The sequence below is a fragment of the Lathyrus oleraceus genome, chromosome 6 (assembly GCF_024323335.1).
Source record: "Lathyrus oleraceus cultivar Zhongwan6 chromosome 6, CAAS_Psat_ZW6_1.0, whole genome shotgun sequence".
Lineage (NCBI taxonomy): Eukaryota > Viridiplantae > Streptophyta > Magnoliopsida > Fabales > Fabaceae > Lathyrus > Lathyrus oleraceus.
The window spans coordinates 414367406-414378101 of record NC_066584.1 but is presented as its reverse complement, the minus strand read 5'-3'; positions in this window follow the sequence as shown (position 1 = coordinate 414378101).

Genomic DNA, 10696 nt, shown 5'->3' with positions numbered 1-10696 from the left:
GGTTTGTTAGTCACGTTTGCAGAACAGATTCAGCCGTAGCGTAGGGTTTGGAAATTGGGTGATTTCGCAAACAGGTCGTGGAACCGGTGAATTGTTTGCAATTTCTTGCATGAAATTCTTGATCGAGCTCAGATCAAGTGAAGGTTTTATACAAGAAGAAGTTCTTGGGATTTAGAATTCTGTCTGTGTATTGTAACCTTGTATCAACGAATCGACATTATTGATAATTACAGTTCTCAATTTCATTTGAAATTGAGAGGGAGACGTACCCACACGCGAGGACGACAGTGGGGAACTTCCTTACCAAATCTCTGCGTATCGTATTCTTTCCTTATCTCTCTTTACGTTTTCAACAGTTTTGTGATTTCAGTTGGCGTGTTGTGACTGCACTTTTCGTGATACAATAGTGGCAAGAAAACTTCTTTAACTAAACTCCACTATTGTTCATCATTGATCACATACACACCAATTGTTTGACAAAACTGTTAGCTGAGTTTTATTCATTGGAAATAGAATTTAGTGATAAGTGCATTTGATTTAGTTAGATTCTGGTGTTAATAATCTTTATCGTTCTAATTCAAATCCAACAATAAATTCGCGTGTCCAGTTTTCTAGTAGCGGTTCAGAATAGACGGAAGTCGATTCGGGACTGTAATTTTCCGCTAAGTTTCAATAACTCTGATAAGATCTTTAAATCCGTTTATTTTAAAGAGGTGATCTATTCACCCCCCCTCTCGATCACTAGCCACACCGTCTAACACCATCGTCCAAGTCGAAGGTAAGCACATATTCAATCCTAAACCTTACCTCCTTCTCCTCTAGAAGACCAGGGTTCTCGGGTGGCGCAGCCTCAGGAGCTGCTGAACATTTCCCCACTTCAGGCAGCACCAAAAGTATTTCCCTAGGTATCTTAGACTTAGAAGGAAAGAGTCGAGGCGAACTATAGACTTCATCCTTATCAAAAATATCAAATTCCCCTTGATCAGACTGACCTACGGTAAAAAACAATAGAGTTTAGAAACTTGCTAATACTGGAGAAGGAGGCCGACAATCTATACATATAAACCATATACATGTGTCAAAAGCGAAAACGTATGATACACGTTACGCCATAAGCATTGGTTCTGCCACTGACTGGTAGTAAGATCACCACCAGTCCTCTAATTCTTTCGCATAGTGGAAGGAGAGCAAAAACTTAAAAGTGGGCAGATATAACGATTTTCTCTTGAAAATATTGAGGCATTTGGCCAAGTTTTCCTCAGAAGCAGCATCCATGGATATAAACATGTAGTCTTCTAAGGGGATGAGAGACTAAGGAAGAAATTGACTTAGGTCAAACTGTCTGGCTATCAGGTTGGGTTAGTATGCAACCAGTCTTATATACCGCTTACCCCAATGATGGGTATCGTCCATAGAGGACCAGGCCGAAATCACTCCATTAGGATGCCAAATGTATCTTTTTACTTTTCAATATTAGGACTGGGAAAAGGTTCGTGAAACCATGTCGGCCCACATTGTCGACCGGAGAATGGTGCCATGGTGGAGACAAATGTTTTACTTTTGTAAAACATAGAGACGTACTTCTCGATCGTTTCTTGTAACACGATATTGCCATCCTCAAGAGTAATACTGGCGAGACCAACACCTTTAGCACCCACTTCCATGCTAGAAGGATTGTCAGAGTGCGGGTTGAGAACGAAGGTTGCACTGAGCCACAATTGCAGCAACAAAATGGGGCCTCCTACTGGTAGATTGTTGAAATAAGGCCGCTTGAGGATTTGTTGGGACGATATCCCCAACGACTCGTAAAGACCGCACATAAATAGTTTACTAAGGCAAACCTTGTGTTGTTCGTGGAATTAAGCAGCCAAAGACAAAAACATCTTCAGAATTTGGTCCCCATGAGGGAAAAGGTTATAGCAGTTCAACTAGTAAGTTAAGAATACTATATGCTCGTAAGCGTCATCATCTTCAGTCGAGCCATGGTGAGCCATGATAAAAGCATCAAAATCCATGTCGGAGAAATCAAAAGTTGGATTGGTTCATGTAGTTCGAGACGGTTCGTAATCTTTCCCAATTGGTCGAAGACCAGCGATGGCAACAAGGTCAAAAAGATTAGGATTCAACATCCCACAAAGGAGGTGGAGAGTGTTGATAGTAAACTCCCAAAAGCATGTAGCGGCAAGTAACATGGTCGGGTTATATTTGAGGTGCACCCTCGAAAGATGAATGAGGTTGAAAATGCCTGTCGCACCTCGAAAAATGAGAACACGACTAAGCGAGGCGCAATTGCACGCTCGCAATGATGGACTGAACAGAGTCGCCACCGAACTTTATTTATCCCTAAAAAGGAAAGGGGAAATATCGATAAAACCCAAGAAAGAACGACAATGATTATGGTCGTCGCAACCAAATCAGGGTTCGGGAGTCGATTACGCAAGGGGAAGGTATTAGCACCTCTCACGTCCGTTGTACTCAACGGGAACCATTAGGTTAATTGTGCGCGTTAGTGTTAGCTTGAAATGTTAGGCTTCTCAAGATATTATGAGGGAAAGAATAATAAGATCAAAAGAAAAGAGAAGATGTTTTTGGATTTTTTTTGCAAGGAAGGGGACTAAACCTAAGTTTTTTATTAATGGGCCTGACAAGATTTCGCAATCCTGCTCCTACGTATCTCAATAGAGAACTCAAGGCTTACGTAGTTCTGGGTAGAAAATGTTTGTTTGTTGATCGATTTTAGCGAAAGCTATATTATATTAATCGACGAAAACATTGTTTTACCCAAAACAGATAAGGAGAGGACGTATACCATACATCGAATGGATTTACAAATCAACATTCGGAAAAACGTCACTTATCTCAACTCAACAATTATGGCCGAAGCATTGCTTTGCATCATCTCAAGACAAGATGTCTTTCATTTACGAAAAGGGTTTTCTGATTAATCGCACAACGACGAAAAAGAGTTAGATTGGTTGGATGTATTTTTAGGCTTGAAAGACGAATATTTATGACTTGCAATCTCTTACAACTTTGGTCTAATACTCGGGACTACGTCTGGACCTTTCACCCAGGCAATCTTTTTCTTTCAATTTTATTGAGAAAAGACGTTTGAATACTTACAATTTTTTTGAAAGGAAGACGAACACTTATGACTTACAAGCTCTTACAACTTGGGCCTAATATTCGGGATTACAAATGGATATTCCATCCAGGGTAATCTTTTTCTTCATATTTTATTGAGAAAATATGTTTGAATGTTTACAAATTTTTTGAAAGGAAGACGAACACTTATGGCTTACAAGCTCTTACAACTTGGGCCTAACATTCCGGACTACGACTAGACCTTTCACCCAGGTAGTCTTTTTCTTCGGATTTTAATTAAGAAAATGGTTTGAAATTAAATTAAAAATGATTAATGTACAAAGGTTTGAAATTAATGAAAATTAAATGGATATTGCTTAAAATCTCATTGTAAGAAGGCCCCAAAAGTAAGCCGAACGAAATAAATAAATAAACAAGTTATTTACAACACATTTAAAAATTAAATCGAAAAGAATAAAATCAACAAGTATTAAAAAAATAGGACTAGATAAAAAGGTACAAAATGATAATATAAATAGTAAGAAGTTATAAAAAATTTAAATAAAATGGCAAGTATAAAAATAAAAATAATATATTATCCCCAAGGATTGAACCCATGGCCTAGTGAAAAGTAAAAAAATGTTTCAACCACTCCCCCATGGGTGATTAGTTAATTAGTTGTAAGAATAACGCCTCCATGAATATATAAAATATGAAACAACCCTGAGAGAAAACAATAAAAGCAATAACAGTATACACATTATAAAACTTTAAATAGACATTATACATATTTAATCTTAGAATCGAAAAATATATATATTTACAAAACTGAAAAAAAACAATTATGTATATATTATGAAACTAAAAGCATCTGACAGTATATATAAAACTAAGAGTCTATTATGAAAATTAACCAAAAATATATTATAAAACTAACCAAAATTATATATAAACTAACAAAAGAGAGATATATGTAATATATAAAAAATAAAAATAAAAAATAAAAAAGTATATAATATATAAAGATTTACTCACAAAAAGAAAGAGAATGATCTAAAGCTTCAACAAACACATAGTGAAAAGGAAAACAACGATACCGACAAGCTAGCAACGGTTCCAATGGCGGAGGAAATAAGGAGGTTTTATGGGTGAGGGTGGTTTTGAGGAGTATTGTGTGGAGTATGTATGTCCTGGTAATGTGATTCAAAAGATTGGAGATGTTTGATAACAAGGAATATATCATTTCTAGTATCATTTCCCCAACAATGAAAACAAATATATTAGGAGATTGTTATGAACATCCTTCCAAGCATGAGTCTCGTAAAGGTAAATATTGGGACTTTGAATCAAAAGCCATAATCCATAGATGTATCTAATCAATAAGAAAGTGGTTTCTTGAATACGAGAGCTTTTTCTTTTGTTAGTTTTTCTTATGATTTTCAAATTGAGAGTGGCGAAAAAGTGAACTTGGTGCGCCGCGGATTGTATTTCGGTGGTGGATGTTGAATGCCCTATTTCTAAAGGCAACCTCTTAATATATATACTAGGGCTAAAGAAGTAAAAAATGTCTCTTTGGGTATTATTTAGGGTAAAATAAACTAAAATTAATTAAAATCAATAAACTCAATCATCTTAAAAATAAATAAAATAAAATCGAAATGAAACAACAGTTAATCCTATTTAATTATTTCAAATATTTTGTCAAAAAAATAAAATAATAAACGAATTCAAAATGAATAAAAGTCGGGCGCAAAAGTGCTCAAAAAATTAAAATGAATGCACAAAAATGATCAGTGTAAAATAAACTTATTGGAAAAATACAGCGTTTCTTTTAATTTTGAAATAAAATTTGACCGGTTAAACAGGCTCGAGCTGATCAAAAAGTGGCCAAAAAATTAGCTGAAAAATAAATCGAGCATACCAGATTAAACTACACGAAACGTAGATTAATAAAGTTGATGTCTGGAAGCTTGATTTTAAAAATTTCCGTCCACGGATTTGACGCACATCCGTCGATTAATTCAACCGGTTTTCCTGTAGATCCAAAAAAATTATTCCGCCTGATATTCTAGGCATTATGCGGTATGGAATGCATGGTATGCTATGTAGAGGTGCAACAACTATGATGAATATATTGAATCGGGATTCAAGGTCAAAACCGGGGTGTGACAATGCCCAAGTACTTCCACATGACCTTTCTCTTCTTCTCCATCCTATTTAACTAATTTATGTAGTCTGAGTCAGGTACCTCAAGTGGAGGGGGAAATATACCTGGTTTTCCAAGAAATAAAAATTGAAGGGTTGATCACTGAAAACCACAGGTTCCCACCCATGATAGCTAGGAAAAATCTTTTCCAAGGAGTTGGGTTTCTTGACAAACCTAGGAAGAGGACCCATGAAGGAAAATGTGTTACCTTAAATAAAATAAGGAATCAAGGCATCTGAATACCACAACCTTTGGTAGGTTTCCGTCAGAGGAGGCTCAGGGATGTAAGATTAATTTCTAACCAAGACTGGTTCGTCAATATGTGAGGAAAAAGGAGGGCGAAGAGAGTCAAGGAGATTAAGTGTCATTGATCATGTGAAACAAGGGAAGAAAAGCAAGTGAAAATGGTAGAAGGAAAATTGGAGATAACATTCGCCCTGTGTGGTTGTTAGGATCGCCGTGAGAAGGCATAAGTGAGAAAGAAGAAGGGTTTAAATAGAATGGTGACAAAAAGTTTCTCCCAGGAATATGAACAAATGACGTGTTTAGAGCCAATGGCATCCTCGAAGCGGGGAAAACTATGATTAAACAAAAGTAAAACCTCAAATCCCGATTTAGTTGCTAGTTAATGACCTTGAAATTTGGGGTAATGATGCACTGATGTTTGCATGTTTTAAAGACGAAACATTTGATAAGAAATTTAGTCATAATGATTGACAACAAGCATGATTAAGGTGACGTGGGGACAGAATGTGAACATTGATGGAGTAGTTACAAACAATGCCACTTTTCTCCCCTCAGATATGGATCGACAGTGATATTTTTTTGGGGGAATCTGTTACACTTGGATTTTCAGCTACTAGAAAGTCAACAAAGAATGTCAATGAAAAAACGTTTAATGTGAGAAAACATTAATGGAGTGTCTTTAAAGGAGCATTAATGGTAAGTCGTCGACAGACCAACGGCGAAGGGTCGACCGAGCTGTCGACATAGTGAAACATGGTTTGGAGAACTCTCAGGGATAAATCCCCAAGACATAGATCATGGGGAAATATGTCCAAAATCTCGAAAAGGAGAGTCGGCAAATACATGTTTATCCCATAAAAAAGGATCAGTCGACTAAACAACATGGTATAAAAGACTTAGTAATTTTACAAGTCTTGGGTCCTTGATAGGCACCAGCGATAACATGTTGGAACAATTATCATCGAAGGTTCGTGAAGAAGTGGAAAGCAGTTCCCACTCAACATGGGTTACAAGTAGATGGTGCCTTAGAAGACACATAAGCGCACTAATGGGAACTTGAAGGATTGAACGTGGAACAAATGCAACAAATCTCCTAGTGGTCATAACCACAGTCGACAGTTACTTTGTAAATAGAATAAATAGCAAAATCATACATGGGATCAAAGATCTCAAAATTTCATATATATTCACCATACCACTGGAGTATCCGAGTCAAAGAGCGAAATAGTTGAGCGAGAAACATGTACGCGTCAGCGTCCATCCTTTTTTAGTCATTTTTGTTTCCTTAAACGGAACATGTACTTTTTCCTTTGCTTTGTTTAATATTATTTACTATTTTTTACCTTATCATTTATTACAACTTGACTCCATTTAAAGTCTTTTGCTACGCTGCATTCAATTCACAGCATGTGTGTTCACACAAATTATTTGCACAATTTACTTTAGAGATTTTTCGAGTTAATCTCACAAACTTTCAAACTCGTGATTATTTACCAAAAACACCAGTAAACACCATCACACCTCTAAATATCTAGCCATATGGATGGGTCATGCTCACAGTCTAATAGAGTAACCACAAATCCTGAAGCACATACCCACTTTTATGCTAGGCTGATAATCAAATACATTTAGTTGATTAATCGAGAAGCATTTTTAAGAAAAAATAACTTAATTTCATAATTTATAAATAGTTCAAACCACATAATTCCAATCGAGACTTAAACCTTGAAATATCTCAAACACCCATAAAATTGAATGTTTTAGAGGACCATACCTCCTTTCCCACATAAGGACCCTAACCTCACTCAACAAAAATAGATGATTAGCCGGATCGACCTATCATACACATAGAACACACCCCTTGTCACTATCACATAACACAATCTGACGCCTCGGGAGATTCTGCCTAGTCGACAACCTATTATGAAGCAACTATCAAGAAAACAATATAACCTTAAAAGGTGTCCAACTCTTCCCTATCCTAGCAAGCCCCCGGAATCACTCAACATTCCTATGTTAGCTGGCATAAAGACTAACTCACCTATAAATGTATAAAGATACACTTCTAAATAATCCATAAAGTAATGTAGTCTTTATCCATAATATGGTATCATAAGATCTCTAATTAGAGAAATTCATATCCTTGATTTTCTCGCAAGTTCTATACAATTTAAATCTGCAACCATTGTTTACAATTTGAGTCTCTTTATTTTCTTCAAATTCACCTTTATTTGCATCTTTAAGCTTATGCAGAAAATTTTCCACCAATTCTTTATAAATATGAGTCTATCAAGTTCTTCATCATTTCTTTAAACTCCATCCATGGTACCAAGGACAACACTTGTACTATTAGTACAACCATAACTCGACTCAGGATTCTATGTACATGTCAATGATGGTTCAAATTTTGTGACAACTATTAGAAACTTGTAATCATAAATGGTTTCATATCCATTCCAAAATTTGATGATCTCAACCATGCAATATAGGAAAGATGCAACCATCTGGTAAACTTTTGGCTTAATAAACCTGTTCTCAACCATTTGGAAAATCTTACTGATGAATCAAGCATTTTAGCCTATGCTTATGATTCTAAAAGAACTTTTTGTTCTAGAAAAAGGCTCCAATTATGGAGGAAATGGCAAGAATAACTCTAGATTTTGCACACATTACGACATATATGTCCATAATGTCAAATTTTGCTATAAAAAACATGTCCATTCAGACTTCAATAAATCTAATTCTTCTTCATTTGTCAATGCAACCAACAATGCTCTCCTCGGTACACAAAACTCAAATGCTAATCTTGGCACAAATTCTGCAGACCATACTAATGGATTGACTCAAAAAAAAGTATAATCATCATGTATGCTTTCTCCAACAAGAACAAGAAAATTTGATTGCCTCGGCATCTCATGACATTGGTCCAAGTTCTAACAAAATCAACTCATCTAACATTGCTCATAATGATCATCCGCCAAATGAGTCCATCTCTTCAGGTATAATCACAATAGTTTCTTGTTTTGTAAGTAACCATTCTAGTTGTTGGCATGCTCATGCTGGATCATATTTGCTCATTTATGAATTTGTTTTAGTCATTTATTGCATTAAGCCAGTTAGAGTTCACTTGCCAAATGAAAATTTTGTTTGGGTCACTTATGTTTATAATGTGCAATTTTCTTCACATCTCTATATCACCAATATCCTTTATTCACATAAGTTTAAATTCAATCTAATATTTGTGTCGAAGTTGAAATTTTATACACTGCAATCACCTTACACTTAATATATATATATATATATATATATATATATATATATATATATATATATATATATATATATATATATATATATTATTATTTTTTAATTAATATGATCAATAATTTTATATTAATAAATTATGAATTATAATTGAGACCAGTGAAATTAATTAATTTTGAAAATTAGATTATTTAATAAGATGCCACTTATGGTTCTTATAATTTTTTAAATTTTGATTCTCATGGCTTTTTAGTATTTATTTTTTTTTAAGATATTTAATTTTAGATTTAAAAGCAGTTTTGATCCCTTAATTTAATAGTTTTTAATTTTTAATCCCCTCATTTTAAAAATTAATTTTGGTCCTTAAACTTTAGTTCACTTGAGATTTACCATAATTTTTAAAATGAGAGATAAAATAAAATAAAATAGGAGGACCAAAATTATAATTAAATTTTTTATTTTTTAAATATTAATTAATTAAAATTGAGAAAAACAAGTTTGAGATCTCAGCCCATTTCACTAAAGCTTCGTCCCAATACCCAATTCAAATATAGATATTTAATTGTGTTAAGATATAATCACTAAATAGAAGTTTAAAAAAAACGAAGTGAGATTCTTGTATCGGTCATGATTATAAAAGGAAGAAGAAACATAAAAATTGCATCTCCAATATCTCCAACATTAATAAAAGTAAAGCACAATATTAATAAGTGAATTTAACTTTGAGGCATAGATATTTTGCATGTTGTCATTCACATTATCATTATCATGTGATTATAGAGACATTATAATTCTAAGATCATAGTGATTTGTATTGTGCTCTTACATCGTGATGATGGAGGAGTATTAGCTATTATGAGTAATTAATTGTAATTAATAAGGTTTTATGCAGGTTTTGCTAACATATTTGAGACGTTACATGTTGTCATTCACATTATCTTCTGTATTTCATAATGCAATTTATGTAGCAGATAAACTCTGATTATCATTGGTGTAATAAAATCAAATGAGACTTTCTGGCATCTGAAACTTAAATTATAAATGAACCGCTCTATCAAAACTTTCTTACTAATGTTTAATGTCTTTCTGCCAAAACATACTTGAGTGTGGAAAAGCAATTGCTTGTCTGATTTGAAGTTAAACTTTTTTGTGAAAGAATATGTTTTGAAATGTTTATAGTTTCACATCTAATTGAATGCATAAATTGTGTAAGAAAATTGCTTTCATTTTAGCTTCAAAAAAGCCTCAATCTGTTAACGAAATTTCCTGTCTACTTAGAAAGTCAAAATAAGTTATATGTATAATAGATATTTTTTATGTTATTTTTCTAATAATAATTATCTTAATTTATTATTAATGATATTATAAAAAATTTATGTGATTTATAGTTTGTCCATATTTTTTTCTTATACTATAAATTCTATTTTCTTATATATAAAAAATATAAAAATCTTATTATTTGTCTTTAGTTTATTTGTTCGACATAATATAAAAAATATAGAATAGAGAGAATCTAAAATTATTTAGATACATTTTATTTACATGATACAACAAAATTTATTTTCTTTTACTTTTATAATTTAAAAATAATTGTAAGAAAATATAAATATTATTTAATAAATTTTATGAAAATAAATAATATCAACAATGGATATTTTTTATTTTATTTTTCTAAAAATAACTATCTTAATTTATTATTAATGATATTATAAAAAAATTATGTGATATTAGTTGAAATATTAGTTATTATTTTAGACATCATTACTTCTATTTTTTTGTATTATACTCCCTATAGTTACTATCAGGAAGAAAAAAATGAAGAAAAAAATGGATAAAGTATAAATCAATTTTGACAAACTTTATATTCTTATATGTGATAAATCAAAAATATTGTTA